The sequence below is a fragment of the Lampris incognitus genome, unplaced genomic scaffold (assembly GCF_029633865.1).
Source record: "Lampris incognitus isolate fLamInc1 unplaced genomic scaffold, fLamInc1.hap2 scaffold_82, whole genome shotgun sequence".
Lineage (NCBI taxonomy): Eukaryota > Metazoa > Chordata > Actinopteri > Lampriformes > Lampridae > Lampris > Lampris incognitus.
In genome coordinates, this window is record NW_026611582.1 from 125,001 (window position 1) to 146,966 (window position 21,966).

General features: G+C 41.2%; 1 pseudogene; it reads right to left on the reverse strand.

Annotated features, from left to right (window-relative positions):
* Positions 1–2,397: 2,397 nt before the first annotated feature.
* Positions 2,398–21,966, reverse strand: part of LOC130134066 (cytochrome b-like) — a 46,309-nt pseudogene continuing 26,740 nt past the window's right edge.

Here is a 21,966-nt window from a genome sequence, read left to right on the forward strand (position 1 = left end):
CGCACGCACGCACGCCATCCACGATCGGACTACGACCTCAGATCAGACGAGACGACCCGCTGAATTTAAGCATATTACTAAGCGGAGGAAAAGAAACTAACGAGGATTCTCTTAGTAGCGGCGAGCGAAGAGGGAAGAGCCCAGCGCCGAATCCCCGCCCGCGGTGGGCGCGGGACATGTGGCGTATAGAAGAGCGCTTGCCCGGTGTCGGTCGGGGGCACAAGTCCTTGTGATCGAGGCTCGACCCGCGGACGGTGTGAGGCCGGTAAGGGCCCTCGCCGGGCCGGGGTGCGCTCTTCTCGGAGTCGGGTTGTTTGTGAATGCAGCCCAAAGCGGGTGGTAAATTCCATCTAAGGCTAAATACTTGCACGAGACCGATAGTGGACAAGTACCGTAAGGGAAAGTTGAAAAGAACTTTGAAGAGAGAGTTCAACAGGGCGTGAAACCGTTAAGAGGTAAACGGGTGGGGTCCGCGTTGTCCTACTCCCTCTATATTTACTGTAGGACAACAGTGGTAAAATTAATGAAATATTATTTGAAACTTCCTTTATGTACTTATGTAAAAGAAGTTTCAAATAAAATTTCATTGATGTTGTGCTGCAGGAAGAGGAAGAGGAAGAGGAAGAGGAAGAGGAAGAGGAAGAGGAAGAGGAAGAGGAAGAGGAAGAGGAAGAGGAAGAGGAAGAGGAAGAGGAAGAGGAAGAGGAAGAGGAAGAGGAAGAGGAAGAGGAAGAGGAAGAGGAAGAGGAAGAGGAAGAGGAAGAGGAAGAGGAAGAGGAAGAGGAAGAGGAAGAGGAAGAGGAAGAGGAAGAGGAAGAGGAAGAGGAAGAGGAAGAGGAAGAGGAAGAGGAAGAGGAAGAGGAAGAGGAAGAGGAAGAGGAAGAGGAAGAGGAAGAGGAAGAGGAAGAGGAAGAGGAAGAGGAAGAGGAAGAGGAAGAGGAAGAGGAAGAGGAAGAGGAAGAGGAAGAGGAAGAGGAAGAGGAAGAGGAAGAGGAAGAGGAAGAGGAAGAGGAAGAGGAAGAGGAAGAGGAAGAGGAAGAGGAAGAGGAAGAGGAAGAGGAAGAGGAAGAGGAAATTTCATAGATCTTATTTTGACAATGCCACTTCACATATATCTTACTTGGTAAAGGTTGTGTACTCAGACGCACAATGACTCCGAAACTTTGATTTGGGATACCAGGGGCATTCCTTCGAACTCCTCATCCAAGTCTCAATTATCTCCACAGCCTTATCCACGACAGATCCAGCAGAAAGCAAGATATTGTCAGGCGAATGGATGCAATAATGTCAACGATGTGCTAGACCATTGACCTGACGTACAAGCTCTCAATATACCAATGCATCTTCATTCCAGTCCTCCCCTATGATCATGACCTTTACAAACTGACCGAAACAATAGCATCACAGATACACGGACCCAAAATTAGATTCCTGTATAGCGTGTCTGGGTTCAGCCTTACATATAGACTAAGGACCTCAAACATCCACACAGAACTTCGAATACAACCACTGCTACTTCACATCAAAAGAAGCCAGTTGACATACTTCAGGCATCTCATTAGAAGACCTGCTGTGCACCTTCCTTTGCAGATTTACCGACCACGACCAACTGCCAGGACACGCCCACTTACACACAGAACTCGCTAGAGAAACTACATGAACAAACTAACCTGACAACAGCAGTAAAGCAATGACATATTATTGGAAACTTCTTTTACATCAATACATAACAGAAATTTCAAATAATATTTCATTGCTTTTACTGCTGTTGTCCTGCAATAAATATATACCTGTAAGCAAGACGGAGTAGAATCCCCCACGATGAGCTGGAGGGCATTGCTAGGCAGACAGATGTCTACAGTTCCCTACTTACCTTGCTGCGACCGTGACCCAACCCCGGAAAAGCGACTAAAAATGACATGACATTCTCAAGTCAACCCGCAGCTGGGGTTAATATGAACAATAGAGTACTAAACCTACCATATTGAAGCTAGCTGTCCGATTATCAAAAATGCATATGACTCCGACTTAACTCAAGATGAGTATATGTCACAAGACTTCAGAATAACATCTAACTGAGCAGATACAATATCAGCCCTCATTGTTTAGTGGTATTTAGGATCAGCACGACGTTCAGCACAAGGATCAACAATAGAAGAACTGAACACCTACTTTGTTGGGAATACTTCATAGGATGGTGTAAACTAATACGAAGTATCACTCACACTTCACTCAAAGAAAACTGACTACTGGATTGGCAGGAATAAAAGCATAAATACATACAGCTTCAGGGAGAATAGAGCTAAAGCTATGAAGGCACTGAGGAGGGCAAGGAATCATAGTAGGTCCTTGTAGGACAAATAAGAGTGAAAAATAGCTTATCTGACTTCAACCCTGTTAGGTTATTATATCCAATTTGTGCAGAAACAACAGATGAACGAGAGGGACAGCAGCAATAATCAAATGGAGCAGGAACTGAAAGATGAAGAATCGGTTGAGAACAGCATTATCTACCCAGAATCCATCTCAGATCCATTGAACTAGCATTCCTCTTCCATAGGCAATACCTGAGAGTAGATTGGTAATGACTGTGGCCCCTCAAAAACACATTTCACCTCAAAGAACAACAAATCCTATGAACGTGATAGCTATAACTACAACTAGGACAACAACTCCAATGCTTCAGGTCTCATGTAGAAGTATCACCCATAATAGAGACCTTGGACAATATGTACTAGGTAGATATTCACATGGACGATACATATAAGTCGCCTATGGCTCACATCTCCACAGATATCAACTACCAAGAAGAATGCTGTGAAGGTCTCTCAGGTGTACTGTATGGGTAGAAATACACCTGTTAAAATCTGACAGATAAAACACAGCCCAAGGAGGAAACCAGGCTGCAGTTAGCTTGACAGAAGGACTGACATGGTGACACTGAGTGTAAGCAGTGTTAAGTGTGTTTTACAGAGGTCCCATTGGATATTACTTGTGCTGAAGATAAGTGGGATCTGAAGTAACATGGCAGACTTAGAGCCTACTTTCTCTTGTCATATCTGATCTATGGCCTAACCTGCTATCTTCTGCCCAAATATTACCTAAGACTCAGGTATTAGCAGGTGGATGATGGCTACCTAATAGCCTAATAACTATTAACAAGTTCTACGGCTACTAGCAGGCCAAGAATTCTAACTTTACAGGGCTACATATGGTCACAGTGGCAGTGTTGAGCACATATATATTTAGGGTAATAACCACACCTGCTGAAATGCTGCATCAGGCTAGCTGCTTAATAATATTGACTACTTGGAGGTTATTGTGATTGATGGATCTATAGGCTATGAATTAGGGAAACCCTATAGATCCAATCAATATGACTCCAAGGCTATAGGCCAACATGACTGAGGTGACAATTAAGGGGATTGTGAGGACTCAGGCATTGATGTGAGAAGTATTCAGGACCTCGACAATGGCATCTTTGGAGAAGAAGCCTGCAAGGAAGGGTTAAAAGACTTGATGTAGCTCCTAGGAGTTCAGGTGACTTAAAATCCACGCTATAGCTACGATTATGCCAATATCCCCAATCCAGTTATGGACTACCTAAAGGGCAGCAATGTTGGCTTGCACTCAGCCATATCATCAGCCATTAACTAAGAAAGACATGATCCCAACTCCCTCTCAAGCAATGAGAAGCTGCAATGTATTGTTGGCAGTTACCTGGATAACTATTGCCACAACAAATATGAGAACATATTTCAAGAAACTTGTATTTAAGATCGTTGAAGTCACTTGCTTACATGAGCTCCTACTTGGGTTTGTGGCTCCTAAGACCAATGGATAGCTGTTATCCTTTAACAGCCATTTCTAGGATTTTAGCCTAAAAAGTAAGACTTAGCAGTTGTTGTTGCTACATCCCTCTCTCACTAGGCCAAAGCAGTTTAGCCCCTATCTCTGGAATCACAATCCAGTATTCTATTTAAACTAGGCCGGGATCCCGTAGCTTACAAGTTTAAACAATCTTGACAGATTGATTCCACAATCATGGACTTCATGAGCACACTTATGAGAAGATGAGGAGACTTCTGCTCCAAAGGAGGAAAGAAGTTATGCAAAAATCCACAAATGGGCTAAAAAAAAGACAAGAAGAGTGGAGTTGAGGTGGATTCAGCAAGGTACACAAATAAGAAAGGTCCTGTTCACACCAGTAGACACACTGGCACAACAACCAGTAGCACATACCTGTGGGCCACCATGGAGAGTATACTGGTCACTGAAAGCTCCTATAACTTCAGCATAGATTAGGTCAGGGATAAGTTCATCCTTCCAGTACCAAGCCATACCAGAAAATGGTTGATGTTGCAAATTTAAAAGTTTTACCTGTTAAGAGGACTATTTACCAAGTACATTGACACACCTGTCTGTGCTTGAGAGCTATAGCCACTATACAAACTATATAAATACACAGCGTTTTTATTATCTGCCAAGTGCATTAAAAACAGGTCTGCTCCTTTTAAAGCTGTTACCTGTCGAGGAGTTCCACAGAGAGCAATGAGTACAAGACCTGTGTGGGTGGCAAGGGTGAGTGTGTGTTATGATTGGTATTTTGAACCCTGTTTTTAGGGAGACATCACTTTGTGATATTATCATGGCTACTCTGCATGTTATTACAATGGGTAACTGCTTGCACCTTTCAAACTGAATATTTACTATCATTTCTGGTCTTGCAGAAAAATTCCTTTTTGTTAATTTTACTAATTTTTGTTAGATTTAAGCAGTTCACAAAAATCATCCAGTACATGTGACAGTTAATAGTTTCACTCAACATTGTCATGTAATCCCAACAGTAACATTTAAAAACAATCCACATTGCAAACAAGACATGACAAATATCTTTGGTATCAGCAATGACAAAATTTATTTTCTGGCAAAATATTTTTTTAACTCCATTTACACATTCCTTTTTCTCTGCACAGATCAGAAAATGAAGACCCAAAAAAAATAAGAATTGATGTTTATGACTATTTTTGGATATTTTCCTCACAAATTCAAATAATGTTAACTAACCAAGGCATCAGTTGACATAATGTAGCCTTGCCTTAATGCTTCACAGCTCTTGCAGTAATTTCTAACTCTTTCACTATGTATGCTCTCAGGAATAGATACATTTCTATGGCTTCATCTGTTGTGGTGGCTGAGAGTAAGGAGTTTTCTGCCATTATAAGGCAACACAAGCTAAATACAGTTTCATCACAAGGAGAAGGTCCTCTCTGTTGGCATTCTTGTTTACAAGCCTCCACTGCTTCCTGGGAGACCTCCTTCAGGTGAATCTGTCCTCCAAATATATGAGGAATGCTGCACATGAGAATTGGACATGCACTTGGAGCTACGGCATTTCTGCTCTTGCAGATAATGTGGATATTCCACAAATTTGGAACTTGCATCAGCTCTTCCTGTACAAACTCAAATATCAGTGAGAACAAACATTAATGTAACACTTCCTTTTTTTAAAGTCACTATAATACATGCAGACATATGCTCTTATGGACAAAGGGGGTGAGTGGATGCTGAGGAAAGGAACTTTTTCTTTGCCCAACAACCAAATTGTTTACATCACAAATACAAATATCTATAAATACCTATTAAAATCACACACGCACGCGCACACACGCATAGGGACAGAATAACATATAGGAACATAGACCTACTAACACACCTCAAACATGTCCACACAAGTAAACAATACAAGCTACTTGTCCAAGAAGTCTCGAGAGAAACAGTAATTGTCTTTCACTTCCTGGAGACAATTCATCCAGTATTGGGCATGATGCGTTCTCAAAAAGTCCACCAGCTTTCCATCCACTGATAGTGATTACTGGACCGAGCAATATAACAATTACTGACGTGGCGATCCGTACTCCATCATAAGAATTTCTGCATCTCTACCATTGTGACATTTTCTGTCCCCAAATCTGCGCGAATTCTGACAGCTGTCCCCATCCTTTTCTCAACTTCTGCTATGAAATAAACAACGATGGTCTTGGGATTGCTGTTTGCTGAATACGCATGAAGACATACCGTGAGTCTTGAAAAGCCATCAATCGCTCCATTTATACAAATGCTCAACACTGCGGAGGTCTAGAAACTTTAACAAATGCCTCACTATATTTTGAGTCACAACATACCCAGCTTGTGTAATGGTTATGAAAATGCTGTAATTCTGAATGCACTAAATGGGAAAAATACACGTTGAAAAAACCTCCACAAGCTGTGCACTGACTATAAAAAGAGAAGTTAAAGTTGCTGTGTTTAAAATGCACAGTCTAATTATAATTTACATTCCATATTTTATTTGGGGAAAATCCACTTGAAGTTACGTTTCCCAGTGTTTCCTTGTTTCGCCAAGTTTAGTCATCAGCCTGGAATCTGCTGATCTGTTGTCCATTGCTAATGCCTTGTTCAGACCTGTAGGGGAATAAAGTGTTGCCTGCGGTCTGCCATTACAACATCCCACTTGACTGTAGCAACATGGTGTCCGTGTTTTGTGTCTTTCTATCCCCCCTTACAGGTAGGAACGATAGTTGTGATATGTTTCATGGTGTGTATATGTTTTCTATCCTATAAGGAGCACGCAGGGAGTAAAATATTCCTGTCTGCAGTAACTGTAGCATGTGAAGGTAGTCTGGCTAATCTGGAGATGTTGCTCTGCTGTAGCGTGCTAGCTGTAGCGTGCTAGCTGTAGCATTCTAGCTGTAGCATGCTAGCTCGCTGCGTTACATAGGCAGCAGCACAGTAAAAACGTCACGGTCGCCATTTAGTGAGGAAGCGTCTCATGACAAAGCGTGTTTGCTCTGCATTCATTCTACATGATGTGGTTACAATAGTCATGCCAAAGTGTTGCACTTTACCAAATAGATCAGTTGAATGTGTGAATGCAAGATTACTTTTATTTGTGTTTAACTTTAATGGAGATTAAACTGTTCTCACGGTTAAATACATAACAATAGTATCTACTATAGGAACAATCACTCATATATTTTCGGAATGTGTGTGTGTGTGTGTGTGTGTGGTGTTAGTGTGTGTGTGTTAGTTAGTGTAGATAGCGGGACCGAAAACTGAAGCATTTATGATCCTAATTCTTTTTGGAAATGGTAGGTATTGTCCCAGAGAGTACGGGAAAAATCCCATACAATTAAAATTACGCATAATTATGCATAAATATGCATTTTTCTAAAAATGGCTAAAAACCACTTTTCTCTGCATTTCAGATAATTCTGAGCATCTTTGATTTTTTTCACCTATATAAAAAACATTTTCCGGGACTTAGAAATGTTCTGGCATTATGCAAAATATGCATTTTTGCAAAAATGCACTTATGATCCTACTTTTTTTTGGAGGTGGTAGGTATTGTTCCAGAGAGGACCAGAAAATTAAAATAATTATATTAATTATGCATAATTATGCAAACTATGCATTTTCTAAAAATGGCTAAAAACCTCTTTTCTCGCCATTTCAGATGACTCTGAACATTTCGGGGGACGGAGTTGAAGGGGGGTAAACCACTTTTCTCGGCATTTCAGATGATTCTGAGCATTTGGACGGGGTTGGAGTGGGGGGGGGGGGGTTTAGGGGCAGGGGGAAGGCGGTTACCTGGCAGGATGAAGAGGACGGAGATTTAGACGGGTGGATAACCGAACTGCTACATTGGAGCGGGGCTCTTCTAGTCACTCATATATTTTCGGAATGTGTATGTGTGTGATGTTAGTGTGTGTGTGGTGTTAGTATAGATAGCGAGACCGAAAACTAAAGCACTTATGATCCTAATTCTTTTTGGAGGTGGTAGGTATTGTCTCAGAGAGTAAAGGTAAAATCCCAGATAATTAAAATCATGCATAATTATGCATAAATATGCAAAATATGCGTTTTTCTAAAAATGAATAAAAACCACTTTTCTCGGCATTTGAGATGATTCGGAGCATCTTTGATTTTTTCACCTAGATAACAGTTTTCTGGCACTTACAAATGTTTTGGCATCACTGGTCAACACAATTTTTCTTGCATGGGGTTTTTCAACGGATTCTAGCTAACGTTTGGCTGCTGAATCCAAATCTGGCATTAGTTTTTGCCTATCACATCAGGTTTTTGAACTGTGAAAAATCATTATTTTGGAGAAAACAGCAATTTTACACTCGAAGTTAAAAAAACACTGTTGCATTAGAAGATCGATAGATGCAAAAATGACTACAATAAATAAATAAACACTCAGCTAGCATGAAATTACTTCGGAAATGAATAGGGGTCATTTTTAGCCCTACCAAGATTGCCAGACTAGATGGTCAACTTTTGTAAAATCCTGAATAAAGAGCATACAGATAGCACAAAAACTTGATGTGATAGAGCAAATCTGAGCTCAGATTGGGATTCAGCAGCCCAAAATTAGCCAAAAACAGTTTCCAAAGTCCATACACAAAAAAAAACACCAACTATATTTTTGTAGACCAATGTTATGCAAAATATGCATTTTTGCAAAAATGCACTTATGATCCTTATTTTTTTTGGAGGTGGTAGGTATTGTTCCAGAGAGGATCAGAAAAATAGCAGAAAATTAAAATAATTAGAATAATTATGCATAATTATGAAAAATACTCATTTTCTACTAATGGCTAAAAACCACTTTTCTCTGCATTTCAGATGATTCTGAGCATCTGTGATTTTTTCTCCTATGTAATTTTTTTTTTCTGGGACTCAAATGTTTTAGCATCATGCAAAATATGCATTCTCGCCATTTCACATGAATCTAAGCATTTGGGGGGAGGGACTGGGACTGGGGGGGATTTAGGGACAGGGGTAAGGCGGTTAGCTGGCAGGATGAAGAGGAGGGAGATTTACAGAGGTGGATAACCGAACCGCTACATTGTAGTGGGGTTCTTCTAGTGCACACATATTATGCTATTTATTTTAAAGGTGCAACAGGTAATTTTCTAAATCCGTTCAAGGTGATAGTTCAAAGTATTTTTCGAAGTCAGTTTAAAGCTACTGTAAAGATATTCCCTTTCTAATGCTGCTTTACGATGCTGTCAAGATATTCGGCTTATTCTGGTTAAATGTCCAATGCAGATACTTTTCTGATTTATATCCAATGTGCTTTCTGTGTTGTTTAAGGTAACATAAAGACAATATTGGTATTTTCATTGTGACAATTGACAATACTATATTTTTCGAATTGTGTACTTTCTTAAAGCGACTGTATACTATGTTTCAAATTGTTTATAAGGACAATGCAATGTTTATTGACAAGCTTTGTGAACATGTAAATATGAAAATTTGGGAAAATGCATTACAACATCGGACTTCACTACAGCAACATCGTATCCGTGTTTGGTTTCTTTCTATTCCCCCTTACAGGGGCGTAACCCTTGAACGCAGCTGATATGGCGTAGCTTCTATCCATGAACACATCCGTGCCCCTCCACCTAATCAGTGACAAATCATGCTACACAGTAAAATCCTGACTATTAATTTAACTCGGAGAGTGTACAAATAGATCCTTTCGGGTCCATTTCTACACTCTCCGAGTTAAATTAACCCTCAGAAGCGTGCCAGACTCCTCCTTCCTCCTGTACAGCCCCGTGCAGTTTAGCACCCTTCTTAGCGCGCGCATAGCGACCACAGTATCATCCATCGTGCTCAGTAACGACAGCATCTCGCCACATGTCTCAACCCAAGCACGGACCAGAACTTGATCAAGTCGTGTAAATAGCGCATACCGAAGCAGAACAACCACCTGCGCCCAACACCGCTTCTAACTACAGGTTGTAAAGCTAGAGAAGAACTACACATAATGACACTGTTACTTAAAAACAATGAATCTATACTCAAGTATTGGTGACCAACTGATTTATCAATCTTCGGACATATTTTCATTACTCAAATTGAAACATTATCTAGAATTATGTACCCAGCTTTTTCATTAGCCATTACTGACACAATTAAATCATTTAATCAAACAAATTTCTACTTTATTTGGAAAAACAAACATCATTATATAACAAAACGGGATGTGGTAAAATCGTTAAAAGAAGGTGGCTTGGGGCGCTGGTGAGCAGTAACATGTGAGGACGTCTTTAGATTGAGCTCCTGATCAGGGCGAACTTTTCATTAATATTTTAACTTTTCAGATCAAACACAGATAAATTAGGTTTAACACACACGATACTTAACCTCTCGCACACCGGACTCACAACCCCGTACTTGCATATCGATCATCTGGAAGACGCGATGGGCAAAAACAAATCCAGCAGTGACCAGGCCGCTAAAGCCTCGGGCTCTGTGAAAGCCCCGGGCGGGGAGTCTACAGACCTATCTGGGGTGATGGCTGCCATCGCGAGCAGTGAGAGCAAGATCTTGGCACGGATCGATTCATTCACAGAGGATCTGAATGCAAAAATAGACGCTATAAAGGCCGGCATGGCGAAACAAGAGACCCGTCTGAAAGACGTGGAGGACGGCCTGAACACATACTCAGACAAGACCACGAATATGGAGGAGGACATCGGCCAGCTAACACCTGAAGTCGCTATGCTACACCAGAAGGTAGACGGTCTGGAGGGACGACAACGCCGGTGTAATGCACGCATTGTCGGGATAAAGGAGGGATTCGAGACCAGCGGAGGCCAGCAGCCTACTATTAGCATCGCTAAACTACTGCAGGAGTTACTAGGCCTCAGCTTCACCCCGACCCTAGACTGGGCTCACCGCGGCCTGCGGCACTCCACCAACAAAGGAGAACCCCCCAGGATCATCGTGGTGAAGTTTCCCTATTTCTCAGAGAGGGAGGAGGTTTTCCGCAAAGCTGCCCGTTCAGCTCCGTTGAGCCTGCACGGCAAGAGAGTGACCATCTTCCCGGATTACACCGCGGCAGTGGCGAAGAAGAGAGCGGCCTTCTCCGAAGCTCAGTGGCTCCTCCGGGGCTGCCAGGGCGTCAAGTTCGGAATCCTGTTCCCGGCGGTGCTTCGTATCACTTCATCGTCCGGCCAAGAAAAGCGGTTCGAAGACCCATCTAAGGCGATGGGTTATATCAGGGAGAATCTAAAGCCTCAGGACAATGTACAGTAAGATGTTGATAAACTCCAATATATTTGTGGCTAACTGGTATTGGCGGCTAATTGATATTAGCTGCTAAGTGCCAACAGCTAGCGGAAGTAACTAGCTAAGACACCAAGACAACAGGGTAACGTTATGGTTTAACTTTATCTATTTACTTTAACATTTGTAATTTGAGACTCACAGATAATGTTACATTTTTCATTTAATAAGAATGTCTCATACCTGCTGCCCATTTAAAAAAGCTATTTTTCTGTTTTATTATTATCGTGTGTGTGCATGTATATGTGTGTATGGATGCTAATTATTATGAGACCCGTAACAGTGCTTTGGTGACGACTGCTAGGGCGACACCCAGGTCAGTGTCACTTACCTACAAAGGAACTGTATTATAACTGCTGTTATATGGGTGTAGATATATTTTTCTTCCTTTTCTTTTTTTTTAATTTTAATTAAAAATTTTTTTTTAATATGGGTGTTGATATATAGTTCTTAGTTATATAAATACTTTTTGGATTTAATATAATCTTAACAAGACCACTGTTCGCCCTGGTTGGGGCTTGTTAGAGGGTTTCTATATGGTTATTTGCCAGGTTATACTAGAAATGGGGGATGCGATCTCTAGGAAATTAGTAGATCAGCATGGGTTCTCAAGGCTCTGTTTTTGTTTTGTAGCTAGTAGGCAGGGACTTTTTCTTTTCTTTTCTCTTTTCATTTTTAGAAAAAATGTTTGACACTCAGAATACAGGTTATCTTCGTTTTTTGAGCTGGAATATAAAGGGAATTCACAATCCAGTAAAGCGTAGTAGGGTTTTTGGACATTTAAAATCTTTGAGAGCTGATGTCATGTTCTTACAGGAAACCCACCTTCGGTCAAGTGAACACACAAAACTAAAAAAAGCTTGGATAGGACAAATTTTCTGTTCCACAAATGACAACAGAACGCGGGGCACGGCCATCTTGATCAGGAAGGGTATCCCATTCGTTCCACTACTGACTATTTCTGAGCCCAGGGGAAGGTATGTGATAGTGACGGGTAACCTGTATGGTACACTTGTGGCACTGGCAAATGTATATGGACCAAACTGGGATGACCCACTTTTTTTCTCTAGTTTCATAGCAGCCCTCCCAGACTTAAATAATTACCGATTAATATTGGGGGGAGATTTTAATTGTGTATTACATCCATATTTGGACAGATCAAACCCAAGACCTAATAGTAAAGTTTCGAAGGCAGGTGCTGTTATCCATTCATTTATGGAATCCTACTCTCTTTTTGATCCCTGGAGAAGAAACAACCCAACTACTAAACAATACTCCTTTTTTTCCCCAGTGCACCATTCTTACTCAAGGATTGATTTTTTTCTCCTGGATAGTAGGGTCCTTCCTATGGTTAGGGGGAGCCAATATAATTGTATTGTTATTTCGGATCATAGTCCTGTACATCTAGATATAGGTTTCATAGACTGCCCTAAACCCCAACGCACCTGGCGATTTGATCCTCTATTACTGTCCAGGGACTCCTTTAAAATTTTTATCTCCCAGCAGATAGATATCTTTATGGAATTCAACCATACTCCGGATATGCCACTAACTATTGTTTGGGAGGCTCTCAAAGCCTACCTTAGAGGCCAAATAATCTCATACACAGCACATGAGAGAAAGAAACATAAACAACGTCTAACAGAACTGTCCCATAGTATAGCGGAAGTGGACCGTTCATATGCCGATTCCCCAACACCTGAACTTTATGAGAAAAAATTATTATTAAAAACAGAATTCGACAATCTCTCCATTAAACAAACAGAACAATTATTCTTTAAATCAAAACAGACATTTTATGAGCATGGAGAGAAAGCTGGAAAACTGTTAGCCCATCAGGTTAGACAGTCCATAGCCGCTAACACTATTTCTGAAATTTGCACAGCAGCTGGGGTAAAGACTGCCGACCCTGACACCATCAATAACCAGTTTAAACAATTTTATATTACCCTTTATAGTTCAAAACTGCCCAGCGACTTGTTGCATATTTCAACTTTTTTAGACGGTCTGACCACACCAAAAATTTCCCTTGAAGACAGAGCACAGATAGACAGAGAGATATCAACAGAGGAAGTGATACAAGCAATTAAATCCATGCAGAGCAACAAAGCACCAGGTCCGGATGGTTTCACAATTGAAATGTATAAAGAATTTGCTACCAACCTGACACCAATACTTAACCTGATGTATCAGGAAATTTTTAACCAACAGAAATTGCCCCAAACTATGATGCAGGCAATCATATCAGTGTTACTTAAAAAAGAAAAAGATCCCCTAATGTGTGGCTCCTACCGTCCTGTAAGCTTGTTGAATTGCGACTACAAAATCCTTACAAAAATCTTGGCCACCCGTATTGAAACTGTTGTCCCAACGGTTGTTAACCCTGATCAAACTGGTTTTATACCAGGCAGGCAATCATTCTATAACATGCGCCGCCTATTTAATGTACTATACACACCACATTCCGTAAAACAGACAGAAGTAGTGATTTCTTTAGATGCTGAGAAGGCATTTGACCGCATCGAATGGCAATATCTATTTGCTGTTCTAGAAAGGTTTGGCTTTGGTTTCACATTCCTAGCATGGGTTAAAATATTGTATTGCTCACCGACAGCCGCAGTGCGGACGAATAATATTATTTCTGATTATTTTTCACTCCATAGGGGCTGCAGACAGGGCTGCAGCCTCTCTCCTTACTTGTTCGATTTGGCAATTGAGCCACTCGCTATAGCTCTTAGGGCAGAGGATGGCATTAAAGGTATCTCAAGAGGTGGTAAATTGCATAAGGTATCACTTTATGCAGATGACCTGTTGTTATATATATCCAACCCAATAGAATCTATACCAACACTATTACTTACCCTGGATAACTTTGGTCGCCTGTCAGGTTATAAGATAAATTATTCAAAGAGCTTGCTTTTTCCGATTAACCACACTGATAGAGACTACTCTAGCTTTCCATTCAAACTTGAACATAATGTATTTACATATTCAGGAATCAAAGTCACTCATACAATGGGGAGGTTATATAACCATAACTTTAAAACACTAATAGAACGAACAAAACAAGATTTTAAAAAGTGGTCAACGCTACCAATTTCATTAGCGGGCCGCATTAATATAGTTAAAATGACAGTCTTACCCAGATTTCTCTATCTTTTTCAAATGATTCCCATATTCATACCTAAGACAACTTTTCAACAATTAGATAGATTAATTTCATCATTCATTTGGAACAATTCAAACCCCTGGATGAAGAAAATATACTTGGAGGTCCCTAAGGAGACAGGGGGATTAGGTTTGCCTAACTTTATTTGTTACTACTGGGCTGCGAACATTGTAAAACTTTTACATTGGGCATTTACATATGAGAATCAACAGGGTACAGATTGGGTTCACATGGAACTCTTATCCAATCCTTTACCGATACTCACCTCTCCACTACCACATAATCGTAACATACAAATAACAAACCCAGTGGTTAAAGCTTCACTTAGGATATGGCTCCAGTTTAGGAGGCATTTTGGATTAAAGCATGCTAGCGGTCTTTTTCAAGTAGCAAATAATCAATTCTTCTTGCCATCTGTGTTAGATAACACATTTCAACTTTGGCATAGAAATGGACTGGTGTTTTTCTGTGATCTATTTAAAGATGGAACATTCGCTTCATTTGAAACACTTACCAAAGACCATAACATACCCAGATCCCATTTTTTTAGATACCTTCAAATCCGTAGTTTTGCCAAGGAAATGTTTCCCTCATTTCCGTATCTGCCAACCAGGAGCCAATTAGATGTTATTCTAGAGAAGGATCCCTTTGGGAAAAAACGGGTCTCTATAATTTACACACTGATACAGGGATTGAAACAGATATCCTGGGACAAAACAAAAACTGCATGGGAGAGAGATTTGGGTGTAGAGCTTTCTGAAGAGGCATGGCGGGACAGCTTAACTCGTATTCATACGTCTTCATTGTGTATACGACATGGGTTAATTCAGTTTAAGGTGCTTCACCGTCTTCACTACTCGGGGGACAAGCTTGCCAGAATCTTTCCCACCACAGACCCTAGCTGTCCGAGGTGCAGTCATAGTCCAGCCTCGGTGGGACACATGTTCTGGGCATGCCCCTCCCTCAACAGTTATTGGGGACAGATATTTAATGTATTCTCACATATCTGTAAACAGACCATAAACCCCGATTTTCACACAGCCGTCTTTGGCATACCACCCCCTAACTGTAAGGTCACAACTTTGCAGGCAAATGCTCTAGCATTTGCCTCATTACTAGCACGCAGACTTATCCTATTTAACTGGAAGTCAAATAAAGCGCCATCATTTTTGCAGTGCTTGAGGGAGGTGCTGTCCTTTCTACCTTTAGAAAAGCTCCGATATAAAATATGTAAAACCCGCAAAAACTTTACTTTGACCTGGAGTCCTTTCATAGACTTTATTGAAGGGTTTCCCTTTTATTGAATGTACTTTTTATTTACCTGGTTGTAACGAAAATACTTATAGATATATGTGTATAACTTTATATTTTCTTCAAAAATATGGTTATTATGTGGAATTGGAATAAGAAATCCCTGCGTAGTCCTTTTTTTTTTTTTTGGAGCCTTGGGGGGGAGGGGGGATTCCTGCATGTTTATTTTTGTTGTTGTTGTTGTTGTTGTTGTTGTTGTTCGTGTGCTTTGTGCTTTGTATACCTGTTCCAAAAAAACTTGAAAATTGGAAAATAAAGTTTATAAAAAAAAGAAAAGAAAAAAAGAAGGTGGCTTAAATGTGATTGACTATCAGGCAATAAAAGGAACGATAAAACTAAAATGGTTAGAACAATTCACACGGAATAATAATGGATTCTGGTTTAATATTCTTTCTAACATATTGAATAAGTGCAGTGGCATAGATTTTCCGTTAACACGTGATTTCTGTATCGCTAAACTACCCATTAAGTTGTGTACATTTCATGAGCCGGCTCTCTTATACTGGAAACGGACTTGTAAGTACCGTTTCCCTCCGCGTAGCTCCCCGATCTGGAACAACACGTGTCTTGTTTAGAAGAACATTTTGGTGTTATTATAAGTGCACGGCGAGAGGTATTTGCTATATTTCACATTCGATGGATTCAAGAGGAAATAATCAGATAGTTATGTTTTGTGTCCAAATGTACGTTAGCAGAATCTGGAATGTAATGTCAGCTTCACTAGCTAGCTGACACTAGTACGCTAGCGCGCTACTACCTAGACCACCCACAAAATAACATGTAGCCCCGAGGCCCCCCCCACCACCACCAAGAGTATAATCACTTGTTCGATGGGGACATCAAAAGTCTGGAAGGCGGACGGTGCAGCCCAGGTGAGAAAAGGCTAGGTTTAGTGCAGTTGTTAAGGGCATGTGGTTTTGCTGTGTCGTTGGGGACTGGCTAATGTCTGAGGTTTGCATCCCGTCTGCCCTAAAAAGGAAGGAAAAGAAAAGAAACTAAGCAAGTTTGGTTGGAGTGTACATGGACGCACACGCGGCACGGCGAGTATACAACCTATCCTGTATGACATATCCGAGAGGTTAATTGGTCAATGTCAAATGTCAATAAGGGCAAACCTTTATTGTGATTGGATGGGAGGCGGGAGTAGACAACACTTTAGGGAAGAAGAAGAAGACGTTCTAAACAGTTCGTGAGTGAAGGTCTGAAGTCAATTGGCGTTCCACCGTTATCCTGTTTCGGCTTTAATTGTATACTTGTTAGAGTCGACTCTTATACGTTGATCAGACGTAGAAATTGCAAGGTATGTTGAGTCAGATTATATTCAGTTTGAGGTTGTGTACGTAAATTCTCGCTGTTAACTTCGTTTGCTAGCTCAACCAGTTTACGTTAGCCGATTGCTCCGGATTAGCTTGGGTAGTTACGCTGATCTCACCGTTACTTTAATGACGGCAGTTGTCGTTCAAAATACGTTCTGTTACTGACAACATAGAGGAGTCGACTCGGTTTTATACCACATTTGAAAGACGTGTTTGGTTTTATGTTCGACCGACCACGGTGTTTTTTACGCGTGTCTTGCTAGTCAGATATGCTAGCAAGTTGGCTTATCTGTAAATTAGCCGACCACAGTGTCCCTTACCGGTTGTCTTGCTAGTCAGATATGCTGGCAAGTTAGCTTATCTGTAAATTAGCCGACCACAGTGTCCATTACCGGTTGTCTTGCTAGTCAGATATGCTGGCAAGTTAGCTTATTTGTAAATTAGCTGACCACAGTGTCCATTACCGGTTGTCTTGCTTGTCAGATATGTTGGCAAGTTAGCTTATCTGTAAATTAGCCGACCACAGTGTCCATTACCGGTTGTCTTGCTTGTCAGATATGTTGGCAACTTAGCTTATCTGTAAGTTAGCTAACCACAGTGTCCATTACCGGTTGTCTTGCTAGTCAGATATGCTGGCAAGTTAGCTTATGTGTATCGGTTATACTCTGCCTTCTTTCGCTGAGCTTGTAGCTCGTGCGACTGAGCCATAGTATACGGCAGTACAGCAACCAGGTCACGCGCACCGTGCATTAAGTTTCGTATACGGCAGTTCATCGTTGGATTTTGATCGTCGTTCCCGCTCTGTGCTACGTGGGCGCGTACAGAGCTCACCTGGCCACAAAGCATCACTACTTTTCCCACACGACCACCCGCGGACATTCGTAAGTACAGTCTCATCCGGCTCTGTAAGTAGCACGCAGGTCACCACACACCCTAGCGACAACGATGCCTGCAACGTTGATTTGTTCATGCCGGCTTTTGGGGTTATTTTATTTTTGTTATAAAGTGTGTGGGCCCACCACTATTGTTACATCTGTGATAATGAGCAAAAGGTATTTTGTGTTTTGCTTTATTTGGGGATGTACTCACAGCTAGTGTGATATTGTCCGCTAAATAGATATAATACTACTATCATAATCCTGGTCTCGCTTTATGCAAATTCTTTCCCACTCTATTCTATAACACTTAGAATTATATATATGTATTAGATAATTTTCCCATCTCAAAAGCACTGGTATACTTGGAATGCACAAAGGTATTGATTGTGCAACTATTGACTGGAGTCAGATTATTCTTTATTTGCATTTCCCTGTTTGTGGCATTTGACATCATTGAGAATTATGCACCTTTTTGCATTGCTGCTGTCACAACTTTACTTTATTCACACTCCTAAATTCAATACATTACCTGTTAATATAAGGAGGTTGTCTCATCCAGTTGTTTCATCTGAATAATAAGTTGAGTTCATTAAGCATGATTTTGCTGGGTATACTTAACTCTTATTCAGAGTAGTATTTGTATACAAACCCGTACCCCACCTTCCTAGTGTATTCCCTTTCACAGCGCCTATAGACACAGAGTAGGGGGTGGGTGCTACAAACATAGTTGAGAATTGTTGAATTACTCGCATGTCTTGTGATCGGATAGATATGTTTTGTCTCCAGATGCCATATCTTTGTGTCATTCACCCATCCTGCAACTGCATATTGATAGGCATCGGTACTCTTGAAAGCCTTCAGGCTATCGCCAGCTTATGGGGATGGGTTGTGTACAAGGTAAATATAAATATCAGAAAAAGTAAGTTGGGCACACGCTTCAACGAAGTTAAGGTACAAAATAAAACTGAAAGTAATACATAGGGATCACTACCAATAATTGATGTTTTTTTCCAAATATCACTCTTTCCCTCTCATTCAAATGTGCAGTGTAGGGCTCTCGGTAGGTTTTAAAGCTCAGTGAGAGCTGGCCACATCTACTTCTCTTCCTTAGTTGTGAGCAAAGTGGGTCTCTCACCCTGAACCTCCGTCTCTAGTGGTGACAACTTCTTGCAGTAGCTGGCATGTGTCCAGCTGAGTCTCCCCTCCACCGCTCGCTGTAGGTATGGTCAAGAGCATTTGGTGGGGCCCCACCCATGGGATTTCCTCCACTGTTTTCTCTTTAGGTCCTTTATCAGCACCCAATCTCCTGGCTTCAGGTCATGCAGATGACCCTCTGTTGGCTGTGGAAGTGCCGAGATCACCTGCATTTGAATAGAACTCAGCATTTGATTTAGTTATAGTCAGCATCTAAGCATTACATACTCCACGAGGTCTGAGCTGAGGACCCGCTTTGTGGGGGAAGGGCTATTTCAGTATTCCTAGCTCTGCCTGTGAGAATTTCAAAAGGTGACAAACCTGTTGTAACCCACCCGCTTGCTCTCATAATCATCAGCACTAATGGTAGTGCTTTTATCCATGTCCTGTCTCATCTCAGCATTTGAGCAATTTAATTTTAATCATTCCATTTTCTCTCTCCACTGCTCCACCACTCTGTGATGTGAGTGATAGGCACAATGTTGCCTCAGATTAATACTCAAAAACGTGAAATTGATTTAATTACACTATTTACAAAGTCAATTCCATTATCACTGCTGATCTTCCATGGTATTCCCCATCTGGGAATAACCTCTCTTACTCCCACCTTTGCTACTATTGCAGCACCTGCCTTTCCTGTAGGGAAAACTTCAACCCATTTAGAAAACATATCAACGATCATAAGACAGTATTTCTTTCCCTAACATGATGTTAGTTAGTTACCATGGTGTTAATTAGTGCAATGACATACATCCTTAGGTGACCAAACAATTGGTCAGGGAGAGGGTGGCTCGAAGCTTGTTTGGTTTGCCGTCATGCGGCATTATTTTCCAAACAAATTAAGCATTTTGAACAACAATTTTGGGAATTATTTATGAAGCCTGCATTCCCATTCCCATGTGCCAATGTTGCATAATAATAAAGAAACAAACACTTAGGCAGGCAAGGACATCTGACATCCAGCTCTTTTCCAGGCTGATCTCTCTATCTTACCAACACAGGTTTATACCATTGCTAGATCTGTTGAAGTGGCAACAGCAGCACTTTCAATGATGTCATGATCATCCACTACTGTATATCCGTCTTCATTTTGCTGTGTAATGGATTTTTCCTCTCCGATCCATCAACATACCATACATAGAGTTAATGAGAGCTATTTCATTTAAAGCCACTCTTGCCAAACAATCATGCAGTTCCCCATATTCAGCAGTAGGGAGCAGGGTAGCAGGATTTGGAGTTGCACAACATTTGAGCTCAACATTAGGCAGAGATAAGAGAATGTTGTTGTATCTCAACCAGCACACAGGAGACAAGTGAGCCATTTCCTGCTCTAGCAGAATAGAGGCCACTGAATGAGGTACTAATAGTGTGACTTTCTGATACATGACTGTATCCCATGATGCAACTATGGCTTTTTCTGCTGCTGCTATTGCTCAGACAGAGAGAGGCAAGCCTAATGCTACACTATCTAGGTTTAGGGAAACATATGCGAGGTCGCTGCTTTCCCCCCATGTTCTTGTAACAAAACAGAATTCATAAAGCCCGCCTTTTCATCCACAGTCTGTGTGAATGGGCTTTCAGGGTCATGAGTCCCACTGTGGGTGTGGTAGTCAAAGTCTGTTTCAATCAGATGAAACCTGCAACAGCAGCCACTGTCTATATCACATTGGCAGTCAGTTTAGTCCATGCATGCATAATAGTCAATAGTGGAGCCTCCACACACATACAAGATTCACACACCCACATGTAATCACATGTAATCACATGTAATCCAGATCTACTGTCTACATTAGCCTTTCATCCCCCGAAATGACAGCAATTGGTTCTCAGGGCAAGGTTTTGGAATTCAAAGATCACTTCCATTAGTTTGGAGCTCAATGTTTTACCCTATTTTATTTTTGTTTTATTTTTATTTTTTTAATTTTTATTAGAGATCTCGTCTCCTAGAAAGGTAACTTTTCCTAGACAAATTGAAATTTACTCGGACTGGCCTTGTTCAGCTACAGCGATGCAATGGTACCTATCTCACAAATTTGTTTTGCTGATGAACAGATCATCAAATTATTAACATAGTGTATTAGCGCACTCCCTGCTGGAAGATCTAAATTGTCCAGACTTGCATGCAAAACCTGCGAATCGACTGCTGGGGACTCTACATAACCTTGTGGCATCCCTTTCCACATCCTTGTTTTACCCTGAAACGTGAAAGCAAACCAATACTAAAGTCTGGAGGCACATGGACACTGCTGCATTTACTGCACATGAATCTTGCATGCATCGCCACTCTGCTGGCTGATGCTCCAGCCTTATCTTTTTAACTGGAAAGATAGGCATCCTCACTGGTGCATGAGCACATGGGAGAATGACTCCTGCTACGAACAAACTGTTAAACTCTGGTGTTATACCTATTACTGCCTCTGGTTTGAGCAGATATGGTGCCTTACATGGACAGTATGTGCTCTTGGGTGTCACATGGAGGGATTCAGCCCCTTGAAATAAGCCCCACATCGTAGTCATCTGTAGCAACAATTTGTGGCACTTCTGCAACTCTGGTGAGTCAGTGGTTAACTGGGGGACATTTCTCCAGCCCCTCAAGTTGAATTTACCGCTCTGTGCTCAATGCACAGCCCGTTTTCCCATAAAAGTGCTCTAAAATTGGCATTTGTATACTTACATCTATATACTTACATTCAGGGTGAGTATTGCACTCATTCTCCCCTCATCTCCCTCATGTGGTCTTGTGAACACGTGAGTGACCCACAGCCCTAAGTCCTCCCACTGAGTGTCAACTGTTTTGACTAGAGGCACATGTGGTGTCGAGTTACACGCCAGTGGAGGTTGGTTACAGCAGGAGTTAGCACAACCGTTAATGCACACATATCATCCCAATACATTCAATCACCAGTTATAAGATCTCTTTCTTTTCCTTGCCTGAACCAAACTTTCTTAAATC